General features: G+C 38.0%; 1 protein-coding gene across 4 annotated transcripts in view; it reads left to right on the forward strand.

Annotated features, from left to right (window-relative positions):
- Sugct (succinyl-CoA:glutarate-CoA transferase) overlaps positions 1-18692 on the forward strand; it is a 737591-nt gene that overhangs the window by 272233 nt on the left and 446666 nt on the right. The gene's annotated exons all lie outside the window — the stretch shown is intronic.

Here is an 18692-nt window from a genome sequence, read left to right on the forward strand (position 1 = left end):
AAAAAACTTTAGGTGTTTAAATTTTGAAGTGTTTCCTCCGTGGTGAGATAGCACTTAATGGTAGAAACAGTTGAGCAGAGGATCTGTTGTTCCTGCCATCATCATCACCATCACCATCATCACCAACACCATCATCATCATCACTCTCTTGATCATTGTTGGTGTGCATAGTCCCCATAAAGAAAAGAAGTTATGGGGAATTGATCCAATTGAGATGGGCTGGGAGTACTGGATTATGTTCCATCCAGAGAGGCAATTTCTTTTTTGTGCATTCCTGAAATGTGTATAAGTATGTGAAAAGCAGTAGACATGTAAGGATTTCACTAATTATTTGAAATTCTAGGTAAGCATTTCCTTATCATCAGATTCCTTAGATATTAATTTGTGGAACTTGAGAATAAATGGCTATTTTCTTTCTAGCTCTTAAGCTTCTGCCAGATTTTAAGTGGTTTGTGGATAAGGGGTGGTGAGCATGAGTCTTTTTTCCTATGTAACTATGGAAAAGTTGTATTCCTATATGCTTCATTTTATATACCTACCTAATGGAGATAATGATAGCATCTAACTGATAAGATCCCTGGGACACTTAGAAGCACTATTGCATCATATGGATTCAATAGGTTCTGTGACTGTCTTTAAAACATGAATAGATTCATGTTATATTGTTTCAGGGCAGAATGGCAGAACACGCTTGCAGGCTTTGGTTCTCATCCTAGTTTCTTATTTAAAGTTTGTTCAGAAAAGTTAGTACATTCCCCAAGGACTTTTCTTATGAGTGAAGTGGGGTAATTATACATACCCTGTAGGCTTTTTGAAGAAAAGAGATTACGTAATGTATGTAAATGATCAAGCATAGAGTCAGCAGACCTGATAGTAGGTGGTCAGTAAATGGGAGTCATAATTATCTGCAAAACAAACAAACAAAAACCCCCACAGTAATAATTAGATTTAGTGTTCAAGGACCCTGTGTCATACATAATAGCATGACTTTGTTCAATAACACAAAGAAAAAGTCAGTGTTCTACAGACTCTCACATAGTTAACTCCCAGCCAAAAGAAATACATTACAGAGTAAGTGGTTGTAAATGTAATGTTCTATTTATACATGAAGAAAGTGTTGTGAACTGTGGAGCCATGTTTAAATATCGTGTATGAGGGCTTTCTTGTTTCTTACCTTGTAAAATGTCCGCAGTTGATTTTTTTTTTTTTTATTCAGGAGCTTGATATGTAGCCTAGGCAGACTTTAAACTTGCAGCAATCCTCCTGCCTCAGCCTTCTGAGTGCTAGGATTGTAGGCATATACCATCATGCCACTTTGAAACAGCATCATTTTCAATGCCTTTAAGTAAATGGGAACATGTATGCAATGGCCCCAAGATTTTGGAAATAAATTGAGAAAGATCTCTAGACTCTGGACTAGGCCATGTGGCCATGTTCTTTCTTTGCACTGTGGTTTTTTTTTTTTAAACCATCTTAACTTGATCTTAAAATCATAAAGGTTTACAGCTGAAAGGGACTAGTCTAATACCCCAAATTTATACCCAAGGAAACTGTGACCTGACAAGTTAAGTGATTTCTCCCAAGGCCATATAGTAAATTAGTGGCAGAATCTTGATCTCTTGTTGCCAAATCCAGAACATTTAGGAAAAAGAAATAAAAATTGGATCCAGGCAAAAGTGAAACTTCTTAGCTTAGGAGAGGTGGTATTGGGGCTCTAAAAAGTGACCTACAGCACAGGGCTGCGAAGAGATTAGTTGGCTGATTTGTGGACACTTACTTGAGGCAGAGGTTGGCTCTTATGAAATTATTTGGATGGAGACATAAAACTCCTATAAAGATGTATTATTAGTTATGTTTAAATATTAGTTATCCAGCAATGTTAGGTGGAGCCAGTAAGACAAGCAAAGTGTTTCCCAGCCTCAGGATAGGAGAGAACTTAGTTCTGGAAAGGTGCTGCCAGCAAATACGTCAAGGAGCTGCTTCTCTTTTGGTGTGTCCATTTCTTCAATACAGTAAATCTATAATGGTCCATATATCATGTGATTGTGCTGATAAGCAAGGTGATTCATAAGATGAATTTAGCATCACATCTGGCACACATAGTAACCACTTACCTAATAGCTAACCGTGCAATGCCAGATGATCAATCTCTTTACAGTAAAAGATCTGTTAAGGGGAGGTAAAACCTTCTTCTTTAGAAAGGACTGAGATTTACTAGGTTTCCAGAATTTTAGCTAAATGGCTTACAATTTAGAATAAACAGGAAAGTAGTAAGTGACTTACATGGACACAAAAGTAGAAAGGAGATACAAACTGAGATGCTAAACAATGTATTACATGCAGTTAAATAATTAGTGTGCCTGCATGAGTGTGTGTGGTGCTGGGTTCAAACCATGGTGTATCTTAGCAAATACCATCACTGAGTTACACTGTAGCCCTAAAGTTTTGATTAACAGCATATATAGCGAAGTTTCTAAGAACATAAACTATTTAGTTCTTGTGGATATCTTTCTCTCCTTATGGTATCTGATTAACAAGATTTAATAGTCACAAAAAAACTTTTTCTGGATAATATGCTCTCCTATTTTAAAAAGCTGAGCTACAGGGACACACTAAAGTAGAATCATTTTCATCAGCTTTCCTTTGGCATTTATCCCAAGCCTTTATTTAGGGAATCATAAAATTGCAAACTTGATTATTGCCTTGAAAGGATAATATTAAATATGATGCAGAATACATGAGTTAATTTATAAAATTAATATGAGAGAAGATGGGGACTCACACCCTCTAGAGCCTTCTGCCTGTCAACAGGATACTTGCTCCTGTACAGATCTGAAAGAAGATGCAAACTTCCTTAGATTGTTTTATGGTGCTTTTCTGAGAAAAATTAATTGGTGAACTTTTAAAAGGAATTTTTGATTAAACTTATTTGAGAAATACCATTGGAAAACTAGGCCTCTTTGGAGATTGAAAATTCACTACTACATTTGATTTTTGAAAAATGCAGTTAAAAAAAAGTCTGTTGAACTTGATTTCTCAAAATTTTTTGAGTGAAGAGAAGGTATATATGTGGTGTCTATGTGTTCGTGGGTGATGGACGAATGTCTTTCTGTACACTGTGAATATGTGTTTCTCTGATCGGTTGATAAATAAAGCCATTTGGCTTATGGCAAGGTAGCTTAGAGGCAGGCAGGAAATTCAAAGGGAGAGACAGGAAAAAGTTAGGGGGAGACATCAGCCCATCATCCAGGGAGTAGCATGTAATGGCACAGGAAAAGCCATGGAATACATGGCAACATATAGATCAATAGAAATGACCTGAGTTTAAATATAAGAGCTAGTCAGTAGAAAGCCTGAGCTAAAGGTCAAACAATTTTAATTAATAGAAGCTTCTGTGTGTTTACTTGGGGGACGCGAGTAGGAGAGATTTGTCCTGACTGCTGGCTGGCGGGACACAGGAAAACTTCCAGCTATATGTGTGTCCGCGTGGAAGTGCTCTGAAAGAGATGGTTCTATTTGCTCTTTATGAACATGTTTCATGGAACTCATACAATAGCTGGGTGGTGGTGGCACACACCTTTAATCCCAGCACTTGGGAGGCAGAGGCAGGTAGATCTCTATGAGTTTGAGGCCAGCCTGGTCTACAGAGTGAGTTCCAGGACAGCCAGAGCTGTTACAGTGAAACCTTGTCTTGAAAAACAAATAAGCAAGCAAGCAAGCAAGCAAACAATTCTACTACAAAATGATTTCCAAATAGGTGTAAATATAAGGACCTCTGAAGTGCCAAGCCCTATACGAGGCAGATGGATCATAGTTTTATAAGATATAGATCCAAACTTCTCGTTCATTGCTCCCTTCAAAACTACTGTGCATGATAACCCTAGTGATCAAGATCAAGGCACCATCAGTAATGAGGCAGCTGCTTCATTCCTGTCCCTGCTTCTTTTGTGTAGTCTGGTCCTTTGTCTAACATTTATTTTTCCTGAGGATCTCTTGACTTTCTTACTTAGTTTTTTACTTAATAATGATCTTCTGAGTCCCACCTCTCAAGGCTTTTGAGTCTTTGAGCTGATGCAATTAATGATTTCTGATTAGTGAGTGAATCAGTCGACTGGCATAGGAATGGTAGCTTTACATTTTCATTCAAGACAAGACGAGGAACACTCAGTTGAACATTGTATAGAGATGCTTCTTCAAGGGGTTTCAACTGAAATATTTATTAAAAATATCTCATACTACTGAAACTAAGAACTATATTTTGGGAGACAGGGAATGGTAAATTATTCCTAGTTCATTCTGTTACTATATATAAAAATTCCTCAGTGTTTTTCACATTTATTAATAGGGCAGGAATCTCAGACAAACTAAAATATAACAATTGCTCAAACACAGAAATAAATCCTAAAATAAACCAATATATCTTTGCTACCCTTGGATGTTTTAGATAATGTAGTATGTTCATATGGTAAGAGAGACAAGACATAGAAGACCTGATATGTCCTCTTAAATAGTTAATGAGACCAGGAACACTGATTTTTGTAACTGATCAACCAGAAAGACTTGAATTTCTTTTTATATTGTTTGGGAACGTTTATACAGACTCTCTTAAGTTACTTTGGGAGACACAACTTCCTAATTCAACAGCATTTTGTTGAAAGCCTTTCAGAGCACAATCAGGACTCAGCCATGGTGTATGTCTGGTGGGAATCCAACTCTTGTGTATAACCAATGTCAGAGACATAGGTGCTTACAGAATAATGTTCAGATTACATCTTTTTAAAATGATTGTTTCATGGGATAGAAATGGTTAAAGTAAGTATTGAGCCCCTAATCTGACAATTCAGTATAGTTCTGTATTGTATTGTTAGAAGTCTGGGTCTGTTTTTCTCTCTTCTGGTCACATATAAAAGGACCCATGGACCCTTAATCAGATGACTGAGGCTTACCTCATGCAGATTCTTAGGGACTTGAGAAAGAAAGTAAGTAAACTATGCTCAAGTTATGGGTTATTTTGCCCTTTGAATATTAATTTCACAGGAAGAGAATTCTTTAGTTATCTAGTCCTCAAGTGTTGTGTCTTATCATGCAGGCCTTCCCTACCATAAAGTAGCAATTTATTTTTCTGGTATTTACCTTAAGCTTATATATTCTAGTGTCAAGCCAGGAGAAGGAATATAGAACTATAATTTATTAAGCCGTGCTTTTACATATTATACTAAGTTCTTTCAATACAAGCACTATCTTATTTTTAGTGTGTTTTTATAATATTTTAATTGATATATATTCATTTTACCTGGTCAGGTCTCATAAGGACATCTTCATACAAATGCATAATGCACATGTAGGCCCTATGCATGCTGCTTCAGTCTCTGTGAGTTCATATATACACTGGTCCTCTTGTGTTTAGAAGGCCTTGTTTCCTTCATGTCCTCAACCATCTCTGCCTCTTAACCTATTTTGGACTCCTAAAGGGTTCCCTGAGCCCTGAGGGGAGGGACTTGATGGAGAGATCCCATTTAGGGATGAATGGTCCAGGGCCTCTTACTCTATTTTTCAGCTGTGAGTCTCTGTATTTGTTCCCATCTGCTTCTGGAGAAAGCTTCTCTAATGATGGCTGAATAAGCCACTGCTCTATGAGTATAGCAGAGTATCATTACGAGTCATTTTATTGCTACGTTATTTTTGTATTTGGTTTTTTCCTAGGTTCTTAGGCTATTTAGTCTCAGGTCCCTGGTCACCCAGGCAGTGTCAGGTATGGGTTCCATCTTGTGGAGCGGGCCTTAAGTCAGATCAGTTATTGATTGGTAACTCCCACAAGCTTTGTGACACCATTGCACTAGCGTATCTTGCAGATAGGACAAATTGGAGATAGAAGGGTTTGTAGCTGAGTTGGTGTTCATTTTTCTCCTTTGGTAGTGTGCAGAGTAATTTCTAATACCAAGAACATTAGCCCACAGGGGTGAAGGCTATAGATAGGCACCACTTTTACTCTTCTGTGTTCAATGAGTTGTGTAGGTGTTGTATTAAGCATAGGGCCTTACCATCAGTTTGTAGAGAGCAACCTATAGCCTTGGCAACAGCCCGTGTTGTTTGTTCATTCCTGTGAGATCCTTTTGGCCAAAAGCTCAATTAGATGCAACCCATTCCCAGTTCTAGAAGCTTCATTTGGTGAAAAGAGATGTCCAGTTGGGGCTCTGTCTCTGCCATTATTTGGTGATTTCATTTAGATTGCCTTCATTTATGTATATATTTAGGAAATTTCTATGTATTAGGTTTCCATACTACCCCTCAAATGGCCCTTAATTTTTGTGGTCTCTTCCCATATTCCCTCCCTCATCTGTTTCCTCTTCCCTCTCCTTTCCTGCTTCATCCTTTCATTCCAGGCATTCCCCCATCCATCCATAGCTATCTATTCTATTTCCCTTTCCTAAGGAGATATACCCTTTTACTCCCAGTCCCTTATTCTACACTTAACTTTTGTGATTCTATGGATTGTATCTTAGTTATCATTACTTAACAGCTAACATCCTTGTATCAGTGAATACATATCACATTTGTCTTTCTGGGTCTGGGTTACCTCATTCAAGATATTTTCTAGTTCCATCAGTTTGCCTGAAAATTTGGACAATGTAGCTGTTACTTCTGTCATCCTGTTGATTTCTGGGGTTGATTTGGCTGATCTGGCTGGCTAGGCTGGTGTCCCTTTTCTCTCTCACCACTCCATGTGCATGCCTCCCAAAGCTATGCCCTCAGCAGACAATCTCTCTGAATAAGGAGGACCAGATTTCAGTCAAGGGTACACAAGTAGCTGCACTCCCCTGCTAGAGCCTCCAAACAAGCTCTCAAGGTCCACACTTTATCCACCTCTCATCCCTATATTAATGGACACCTATATTGTTTTCATAACTTGTTTTGTGAATAGTGCTGTAATAAACATATATGTGCAAGTATGTCCTTCATATGTTGACTTAGAATCTTCTTGATATATCTGTACTATATGGCAGTTCTATTTTCAGTCTTTTGAGGGGTTTCTACACTAATGTCTATCATGGGTTGATGAGTTTACACCCTCATTAGAAGTATATAAGGGCTTCCTTTGACAACATCTTGGCAGCATTTGTTATTGACATTCTTGATGAGATAAGGTGGAATCTCAATGCAGTTTTAATATGCATTTCTCTATGGTAGGATATATTTATATATATAAATTTTGTTATGTTTATTGGCCATTTTGAGAAGTGTCTTTTCATTTAATCAGCCCATTTATTGACTGAGTTGTTTGATTTCTTTTTTATTTATAGGGTGGTTCTTTGAATATTCTAGATATTAATCTTTCATGAAATTTCCAGTTACAAAGATTTCCTCCCATTCTGCCTCTTCACTCAATTATTTTCTTTGTTGTATAAAAATAATTTCATGAAATCTCATTTGCTAATTGTTAGCATTATTTACTGGATGATTAAAGTTCTTTGCAGAAAGCATCTGACTCTGCTTATACTTTGTGTTTTTTAGGTCTTAAATGAAGGCCTTTGCTACATTTGGAGGTGGCTTTTGTACAGGGTGAGAGGGATTTAGTTTTATTCTTCTACATGTGGATGTTGAGATTTCTGAGCATAATTTATTGAAGAGACTTTCTTTTCTCCAATGTGTGTTTTAGAATCTTGGTAAAAAACTTAGCTCTAACTGTGTGACATTATACATGGGTCCATTCTAGTGATCTGCATGTTTGTTTCTGTGGTAATACCATGCTGTTTTTGTTACTCTTACTCTTTAATATAATTTGAAATCAGGTGTGGTGATACTGCCAGGATTGTTCTTATTGTTCACAATTGTTTTGGTATCCTTATGAGTTTTTCAATTGGTTTTCCTCTTTCTTTCTTTCTTTCTTTCTTTCTTTCTTTCTTTCTTTTTGGTTTTTCGAGACAGGGTTTCTCTGTGCAGTTTTGTGCCTTTCCTGGAACTCACTTGGTAGACCAGGCTGGCCTTGAACTCATAGAGATCCGCCTGCCTCTGCCTCCCGAGTGCTGGGACTAAAGGCGTGCGCCACCACCGCCTGGCTGGTTTTCCTCTTTCTATAAAGAATAATCAATGAGTATAGCAGAATATGATTATGAATTAGTTCATTTGGTTCATTTGGCCCCTATTTAAGACCACATTTCACCTGTTCCTACAGTCTACCAGGTCCTCTCATAAGCACGTATATCTCCACTGTCACACATTTCCCTTGTGTGCTTTAGATTCCAGGTCCCCGGCCAGGAACTCATATCTGGAAAGAACATTTTACTTTCAGGATTATGGCCAATTACTTGGTAATGACTATTTATATTGTTTTCTAGAAAAGGTATAGAGGCTGATGCTATAGCCTTTTATGCGAAACTTTGGCATTGGAAAGATATAGTGAAAATACCTCAGTTGAGAGATGGAGACTGTCAGTGTCCTAACTTAGGAAACCTGGAACTGCTAATAGAAGCATAGCCACCATCTGTCTTTAACTTAGCTTCACCTACAGACTTCAGTGATCATCTTTGGGGAAGGAAGTTGGCTGTGGTTCATCTTGGTATATTTGTTCTTCTCAGGGGCTCCTGGTCCTTTGTCTTTGAATTCCTGAGAGTTGCTCCTCTACCCTATTTTCTGCTTCCAAGTTTTTCTGTCAAGTATTTTGTATAGTGTTTAGTATTCCCTTTTTAAAACTTAATTTTAAAAATTTCTTTTGAGAATTTAATATATGAATTCTATTTTTACATATACACCCTTCTCTCCTTTCTACAACTCCTACCATTCCTCACATTTTCTATCAAATTCATGACCTCTTTTTTTTTTTTTTTTTTTGGTTTTTCGAGACAGGGTTTCTCTGTGTAGCTTTGCGCCTTTCCTGGAGCTCACTTGGTAGCCCAGGCTAGCCTCGAACTCACAGAGATCCGCCTGGCTCTGCCTCCCAAGTGCTGGGATTAAAGGCGTGCGCCACCACCGCCCGGCCATGACCTCTTTTTTAAGTGTCACATATATGTAAATATCATAAGTAAGTATTCATATATAAATACAGCATGCTGGCTCCATTTAGTTTACTCTTATGTGTATTTATTTAGGGATGACCACTTGGGATTAGACAACATACCAGGAGCTTGTCCTGGAAAAGACTGATTCTCCCTCTCTAAATAGCCATCTCTAAGAGCCTGTAGCTTTTCATCCAGGGGTAGAGCCCTGAAAGATCTCCTCTATCCATGTTGTCATGTTATCTGATGTTACTATTAAGCTGGCTGTGTTTGAGCCACCATATTGTTGAGATTTCATGGATGTGGCTTCCATGTCATATTTAAAAGAGTATCTTAGGATAGTTGTCCTGGTCCCCTGGCTCTTATTCTATTCCCACTCCCTCTTCTGTGATGTTATATATATGTGTGTGTATATATATATCCTATCTATCTATCTATCTATCTATCTATCTATCTATCTATCTATCTATCATCTATCTATCTCTATATATCTATATCTATATCTATATCTATATATATCCTACAGTACCCCACAGTCTTGGATTTTTGTAACTCCATTTGCTGCAATACTTCAGGTGTGAGAGTTACTTATCTATGATTGTTATAATACATATTTAGAATGCAGTTAGAAATTATACTTATTTTGGACAGTTGTGGGTGTAGGTTCTTCTCTAGGGTCCATGACCTCATCACTACAGGCAGTAGGCTAGGTTTATAGCACTAGGCATTAATATCTTCCTATTGAGCACCTTCTGGTTCTTTGAGGACTAGTCCTTGGAGAGACTTTTGGGTTGGTTCCAGCTTGATTCCTCCAGACCCGTGTCCAGAGTGTTATGTCTTCAGCAATAGAGACTTGACTTCAAATTCTGGGAGGCAACCAAGGATATGGCAGGAACCTGTATTATTTTGGTAATTTTTCTGGACTCCCCTGACCAATGACTCTAAGGAAGTTTTCCATTTCCAACACTGGGGTATTTAGTAGTTTTTCAATTTCAGTCACATAGTAGTGTTGATATAACAAAAATAGTACTATCTGTTGCCCATATACTTTTTAAACAACAGTTGGCTAGCATGTGGGACTTGAAGTTACCCTTGTCTGTTGTCCACAAACCTACATTCACCAAAGCTCAATCTCCTTGCTTCTTATACCTTTTAATGGGGGCTTGACTTCTACTTTTCCTGTATTCTCTGTTTTGTTATTGTTGTTTGTTTTTGTTAACTTCCAGGTTCCTGCCAAACCATTTTTTTTCTGCCTGAGATTACAACCCTTTATGTAGAATCTGGAGCAATGCTCTGAACTTTATCTTCATAGCTCGGGACCTAGAGTCACTATATATCTTATGAGCTAATTGCCAGCTATAGGGATTTCACATATTGTTCTGGCAGGTTTTGCATCGATTACCTTCTACACCCTCATACTCTATCCCAATAATTGCTTTCCTTAACCATGCTCATTCAAATTACCATGGCCTGAACTTTATCTGTCATCTCTAGACCTTGGTAGGTCTAATATTAAGGTTTTCTCCAATTCTTGTCTTACTGTTCATGCACTGTGATTTTTTTCACTAATAAATATGGGGATGCAGTTAAGATATGCTTGAAAAACATTACCAATCAAGTCTATAAATTTCTTTAAGATATTCCTATTCTAACCATAGTTGCTATGTTTTTCTAGCTTGAGTCTTCAGCAGGTGGTAGTAAAATGCTGTGCTTGTGTCACTGAAGTTCTACTCGGTACACCCTTCCCATGAGTATGATGTAGGTGTAGGCTTCTTGTCACAAATGCTGTTTTCTATATGGCATATAGCTGTTATAAAGCCATGAGTGTAATAACATATTTAGTATACAAGAGGGAGGTTAAGGAAAGATTGATACTGTCAGGGAATTTTTACATTGGAGTGTTTGTGAAAAATCAAATACTCTGGTTAAGCCTGTTTTTCACTTTCCATTAAAAAGTGGGTGCTATTGATAAGCTTTCCAAGTCATTTGGCTTAAGACTCACTCTAACCCAGCCAGTTCAGAACCATCAGAAGTGATTTCTGGCACGCATCTCAGGAAAAATGATCTGGCTTGCCATTTTCCACTGTAGTTTTCTTGAAGAAAAGCAGACTGTCTTCACAGAGTACTATAAGGAAAACTACATCCCTGATAACTTGTGAAGGACATGAATGACTGAAGACCCTTTTCCTTCCTTGCTATTTTCTCTACGAGTGGTGTCAGCAGTCCAGTGATTGAAAATCCTAGATAAGTTAAAAGACTCTCAAAAATATCTCTAAACATCCAAAGTTCCTATAGTTTTGGTGAATTCTAGCCAGAAATCCTCATATAGCATTGCTTTCATGGGTACTGTAGAATTATGTAATTCAAGAAAGGGCTTGCATTCAGTGATGAGTTTTCAAAATGTGTTATTCCACATGAAAAATGTGTACTTGAGGCCAAATTGGTAGTAGGGAAGTCTGAGAGGCTGGGACTCACTTGCCATTTTCTACATTGTTCCATTCTATCGATGACACTGTTCTTGATCTACAAGCAGTCCGTGACTTGTTGCCATCTGGCAGCCAGCTCCAGCACCATAAGGTGCACTGAACTGTTAGCAATAGCAAATAGTGCTCTATATTTGTCACAGTGTACTAGCACAGACCCAGAAGTCAGTTGCCTGATGTTACAGAAAACATTCTAATGGTGGTGAGCTAAACTTCATGGAATGTCTTTTTCCTGTGGATGATGAAGGCCATCAGCAGTGGTTCCCTTTTGTGGAAGAACAGTCTGTTAAGATTAAGTAGCCCCAGGAAGGCTTAGTATTCTTGTTTTGAAGTTGATACCCTACCAAGTATACATACCTTATTAATAATAGAGACAACACTACAGATATCTAGACAGGGCAATTTACAAAGAAATTGTACAGCATAGAAAGGCATAACTATATTCCTACTCACCCCCTTTCACTTGAATATTGGTTATACTCAGTTAGTAAGGGGCTTCTAGAAGTCTGTATGTTTTGTTATCTTTGGTCAGATTAGTAATTGGGACATCACTGAGCCAGGCCGGCAGTCTGGAAGCTCAGTAAACACAATATCTGGGAAGGACTAAAAATTTCCACATGCAACATAAATTTTAAAATGACTGTCTTTTTACCCTCCCTTAACATCTGCCTCCTGTTCTACACATCTACCCCAAAGCCTCAGCTGTGGTTACCTCTTGCCTTTGAAACTTCTCTAACTATTCTGAACTTGTATGTCCTTATTCTCAGAAAGTATGCCTGCATAGTTGGGATAGCTAATACCTTGAGTTGCTAACATGCTAGATCACATTGCAGTTTCTGTTTGGGAATCTTGTCACCTTTGGTGAAACACACTTGATAGAAAGAAGAATTTCTTTCCTCTGGAGGGATAAATTTTGGTGTCCTGTGAGGATAGGCTTGGCTCTGACCTTGTTCTCAGGAAATGGTAGACACTTACCCTTCCTGGCTGTTTCTCCATCAATTCATGCAGAAACAGGAGTTGCCTTTTTCCTGTGACTTGAATTCCTTGAAATAAGAACACTTCAGCCATGGATGTTTGCAGCCAAGCTAGGACCTTTAAGCACTGCCTGCAATGATAGGTCATTTTGGGGGTGTGTAAATGGCATCATGTGTTGCATAATCTGGTGAGTGTGCAATCAAGTGAATTACAAGGAATTAATTTTTTGCAAAGCTGATGAAGATTAGTATTAGGACATGAGGGCTTTGAATGCATTGGGAGTACTCTGTGTCTATGTATGATAGTCATTATTTGATAAAATGGCCCAAATCAAGTCCCTGTTTCATATCAGAAACTACTTTATGCAGTACATGTTAAAGTTCTCTATTTTTAACCTGAAACTGATTTCCTTCTACAATTGCTAAATGAAGCTTTTCTTCTGAGTATTTCTTGTGTCCTTATATTTCACCTTGCTTGCTCAGATTCCTCCATCATGATTGTCCAGGATAGGCTCCCCATTGACTGGCACCTTGTATACTCCTTGTTCAAACCTCTTCTCTTCTTTACCACCTTCTTCCTTAGGTTCATGGCTAATGTCCAATTGCTCTATAATATTCTCAACAGTTGTTTAACTTTCATACACTTGTCTTTATCTTTTTCATATCTTTCTGAGGAAACCCCAAACATAATGCATGCAAGTATGTGTTTATTCTAAGGCTAGGTAACTGAAACATGACAAGGAAGCACTTCTCTTAACACATCCACTTCCAGTTGTGTTTCTTGCAATGCTCTGCTTTCTCACTGTCTGTAGCAAACTGTAGAATTCTTTCTCATCTTCTTGTCTCATATTCTCTAACCAAGTTCAAAACACCCCTATTGCATGAGAAAGTAGAATCACTGGGAACTTGTTCGGTGCCTCCCATCCTATCAATGTGGGAGGCATGTCTACATCCATGCTTGTTCCCGACTTTGCTGACATGGTTTGCATATGTTCACCCCACATATTCCAGTGCTGTTTCATCCTTGACTGACTCTGTGCTGCATTCTTGAACCACTGGAGAAGTTCTTTCTGAGACTAGAAAATGTTGCCCCGTAGGTATTTATTAGTCCTCATCCTACTCCATTTCTTGTAAATGATTTAATTCATGCAATTTCTTCAGTTATACATTATAAGCAAATGATTGCCAAGATTTTATCTATTGTAGCTGAAGTTTTCCTGTGTACCGATCAGCCAGCAATCGGGACAAATCTCTCTCACCCACTAGTCCTGCCGCCGCTTAGACCCAAGTAAACACACAGAGGCTTATATTAATTATGACAGCATGGCCATGGCTCAAGCCTTTTGCTAGCTAACTCTTATGTCTTAAATTAGTCCACATGTTCTGTGGCTTTACCTGTGTCCCATTACGTGTTGTTCCTTGGGTGGCTGACTGGCATCTCTCTCGACCTTCCTGTCTCTCCTTTTGAATTTCCCACCTTCCTCTAAGCTGCCTTACCATAGGCCAAACAACTTTATTTATCAACCAATCAGAGCAATACATATTTGCAGCGTACAGAAAGACATTCCCCCATCACTTCCCCTTTTCTGTCTAAACAAAAGGAAGGTTTTAACTTCAACATAGTAAAATTACATTTAACAAAAACAGTTATCAAGCAAGAATTACAGTTACAATATCCAGTCTATTTATATTTGGAAAATTCAGAGAAAATATTCTATTTATCCTGTATTTGTAAGTCTAAAGTCTCATATCCAATTTATCTTTTATCATAACCAAGGAAAATTATAACTATCTAGTCTTCAACTACATCAAAGACCTCAGAAGGATATAATATTACCCAAGTAAACAGGAAGTGCATTGTAAGCAACTTCCAAAAATCTAGAATGACAGAGATAGCTGGTTGCCTGGACAGTCACCCTAAGTTCTTTGGCAATGTTGGGACATCCATAATCTATAGTTCAGGTTTTTTTTTTTTGGTTTTTCGAGACAGGGTTTCTCTGCGTAGCTTTGCGCCTCTCCTGGAACTCACTTGGTAGCCCAGGCTGGCCTCGAACTCACAGAGATCCACCTGGCTCTGCCTCCCAAGTGCTGGGATTAAAGGCGTGCGCCACCACCGCCCGGCTATAGTTCAGGTTTTAATTGGTTGCTACTTGAGAAATTTGCTCTGGGAAAACTCACAAATTCTCCTAAGTATCAGTGTCACCTGAGGCATCATCCTGTCCTTTAGTCTGCAGTTTGTAACCATCATACTCAGTCTGTTATCAATTGCACTAGCTTTTCCCACTTAATTATTCACTGACCCCATTTTCTTCTGTCTCTACTCACTTGGACCTTAGTCTAAGACTACACTGTCTTCTGTCATGATCATCACAATAGCCTCTTAATCAGCTTCCTCAATTCTAATCTTATCCTCTAACCAGTGATTACAGTGAAGAGAGAGAGAGAGAGAGGTCTTTCTGAAATACAGGCATCATCAGTCAAGTCCTTTTAGGGACTTCCCATCAGCTTTATGGTACATAACATATTTCCTATGGCCTTCAGCTTCACCTGACTCTCTTTCTTCTTCTGCAGCCTCGTTTGTGCTACTCTCTCTTCTTGTAGGTTATTTTTCTTCCTAACATGTCGTTCTTTCTTTCATCAACATCTACTTCCCCCAACTCTATTCAGTGCATACATATGAATTCTTAGTTCTCAGCTTAGAATGCATTTTCTAAGGGAATTTTTTTTTTTTTTGCTTCTCATCCCTCAACCCTAACAATATTATGACTATGTATTGTAAGATCTCATTATGGTCTGTATGCTTCCATTCTAGAGCCTGTTACTGTCTGCCATTATTTTTGTCAGTATTTGGCTGATATATGCCATTTTATTAGAATGTAAGTCTTATGTGAAGGGTCACTTGTTATTTTTTTAACCTATTATACCCAGTGTCTGGAGATACAGTGTATTATGTTAGATGGATGAATAAATGTACCTTAACAAATTTAATCATTATAATAATTTTAAAGGTAAGTACTAATCATTCCTATGTTACAGAATTAAAAACTGAGCCTTCGCTAGGCGGTGGTGGCACACGCCTTTAATCCCAGCATTGGGGAGGCAGAGCTAGTATGATCTCTATGAGTTCTCAAGGCCAGCCTGGGCTACCAAGTGAGTTTCAGGAAAGGCGCAAAACTACACAGAGAAACCCTGTCTCAAAAAACCAAAACCAAAACCAAAACCAAAACCAAAAACAAAACCCTGAGCTTTCAAAATTATGTAACATGCCTGAAACTGTGCAGGTTAAATAAAATTGATCTAGGATTTAATTATCTAGTTTAGTATGTTTGTTGAGATAAGAATATATTTTAAAGAATTTAATTAGATTAGACATTTTGTAACAGTTTCACTGTAAATTAAATTTAAAAAATTATGTCAGTCATATTAATGCTTACTTTAAAGCTAATAAAATAAAACAAAACACCTTACAGTTAAATAAACAGAATGTGTAATTGAAATTATATATATATATATATACACACACACATATATATATGTTATTGAAATGATGACATTTCAATGTTTTTGTGAGGGAATATTAAAAAGAACACTAGCAATATAGTAAGAAATTAGTTATGTAAAGTGTATGTGAGAATAGAAAGAAGAGCTCTGTGAGCAGCTGTTTCTTTGGGTTATAATACTGTATGGTATATAGGTAATTTATTTATTTCTTGTCATATTCACTCCTTACTCAGTTTTCTATGGTGCTAATTTAGTTTTTAAAAATATTCTTATTTAAAACATATCTGTTTTCTGTACACTTTAAAATATTAATAGGGAATAGTTATTAAGATAACTCAAAATCTTACCCCAGTCCTTACAATATGTGGTCTGGTCATATTCTGTTAGCTCAAGGGCTGCTGAGTATCTACTTTCTCACAGATGACCAAAAAATTTCTGCGTCTGCTTAAGATTTCCTTTATATTGGTAAAGATGTTTCATAACATAATAGAGGTTGAAGGAAACAGCAAGCAGATTCTCAATTCATTTAAGGAAATTTATTAAAATGAAATCACACCTACCCAAAACTTATTGAAGAGGTCACTGATCAATTTTTAAAAAATGACTCTTTGCATTATACTTGACAGTAAATAGTTACTTTGCTTTCCATTTGCACCTCACCTTAAAAAAATATAAAATAGTAGAGAACTGGCATACCTTCATAGTTAGCCATGGTCCCCATGGTTCATTGAGAAAACTGATCTTAAAACCATTTGTAGCTTACCCACAGGTCTGTTGCAAACTCCCTTCTTGCCATTTGAGAAACACCAATACATTATCCTTGTCACACACTTTGCTTTTGCCTTTGTGAACAAGGAAAAATGCTTAAAATAGTTCATGTGATATCTTTTTAGTAGCATTTGAACAGAATAAAACCTTGCTGTAGTTTTTAAATGCAAGATAAATTTTAGCTCTTATTTTATTATCTAGAACTAGTCATTTGATCAATTGCTTACCCTTTGTCAACCCCTTATCATAAACCTTGACTTTCTTTAGATTTTGGTTCTAGCAGAAAGAATAAGAAAGAAAAACATGCAATTTCCCAGTCTGCCAGTAGCATGCAACAGACAATTTCTTGCTCTGTGCATGTACTGTTTAATGCAGTAGCCACCAGCCACGTGTGTTTGGCTATGAAATGCTTGGCCAGTAATTAGTAGGATTGTGGCTCATTATTGTGGATTTAAAATTTAAAATAGCAGCTTTATTGATATAAAATCACATGATTAGCCCTTATAAGGGTTTAACTAAGTAAGAGTCTTCATAGCTACACAGCCATCATTACTACCAAATTCTGAGAATTTTCATCAATCTTCCAAAAAATATCCAAATTCATTAGTTATTCCTCATCTTCTACCAACTTCTCCAGCCCTAGGTAGCCACTATATTTTCCATCTCCAGGGATTTATCTATTTTGGGTATTTCATATGAATAGAATTATAAAATGTCATCTTTATGTTATTTGCTAACATAAATTTAATAGCCATTTGTGCCTAGTGACTACCATAAGATCAACTGAAGTAAAAAGACCAAAGACTGAGTGCTAAGGAGTGATGAAAATACTGCAAGGAAGCCCATGGACAATGAACAAGACAGAGAGATGGGTGAGAATATTAACAGAACCTGGAAATAAGGCAGGGGCCTGAGAAGGTGACAGATAATTGTCCAGAGCAGTCAAGAAAGTACCAATTCAATATAGTGATAGGGTAATACAGTGGCAACGGCTTGACAGTGCAGTGTTGTGTATAGGTATAGGTGGGTTCCATTTTACTGGCACATAGAAGTGGAGGAAAGGAACAAAAATTAATGTGTTGTGTTGATATTTTCAGTGGAGGCAGAAGACATAAATTCTGAGGAAGAGAAGAGACTAGAGCTGATTGAGCAAAGGACATGCTCAAATATAGTACAGAGGTCATCAGTGTAGAAGTAACATCTGCAAGATTAGAATGACGACATTCTTCTCAAAAGCAGTGCCTAGTGAAGGAAAGCAGGTGAGGTTGCAGAGCAAAGCTGACCCAGGAAGAAAGGAAATTCAAAGAGCTTGCTGAGAAAGAACTGACTGATTGGGCAGTTGGAGGGTAAAGCTTGACCTCTTCAATTACACTAAGGTCACATGTGGGGAAAAGTGGGTGGAAAAGATTTCCAGTAGAGCTGGGCTGTTTGGTGGTGAAGCTCCTAATCTGAGGGTCTGTTTCTGTCCATCTGAGCTTATCCCTAGAGAGCAGTTGACAATTTTATGTATTTGAAGCCACATGAAATACAGACTGATCTTGATATGTTGGTTTTTACTGCTAAAGAATGAAAATCATTCAGAAGTTTACACATGAAATCCTCAAAGAGCAATGCAGCTCCAACTCCTCATTTTTCCCTCTTCTTCCTTTCTCTTCCCTTTCCCCCTCCCTCCCTCCCTCCCCCTCCTCTTCTTCCTCCTCCTCCTCCTTCTTTTTTTTTTTTTTTGGTTTTTCGAGACAGGGTTTCTCTGTGTAGCTTTGCGCCTTTCCTGGAGCTCACTTGGTAGCCCAGGCTGGCCTCGAACTCACAGAGATCCGCCTGGCTCTGCCTCTCGAGTGCTGGGATTAAAGGCGTGCGCCACCACCGCCCGGCTTCTCCTCCTCCTTCTATCTCTCTCTCTCCCTCCCTCTCTCCCTCCCTCCCTCCCTCCCTCCTTCCTTCCTTCCTTCTTTCTTTCTTGGGGTGTTGTGGCA

Source organism: Peromyscus leucopus, chromosome 5, assembly GCF_004664715.2.
Source record: "Peromyscus leucopus breed LL Stock chromosome 5, UCI_PerLeu_2.1, whole genome shotgun sequence".
Lineage (NCBI taxonomy): Eukaryota > Metazoa > Chordata > Mammalia > Rodentia > Cricetidae > Peromyscus > Peromyscus leucopus.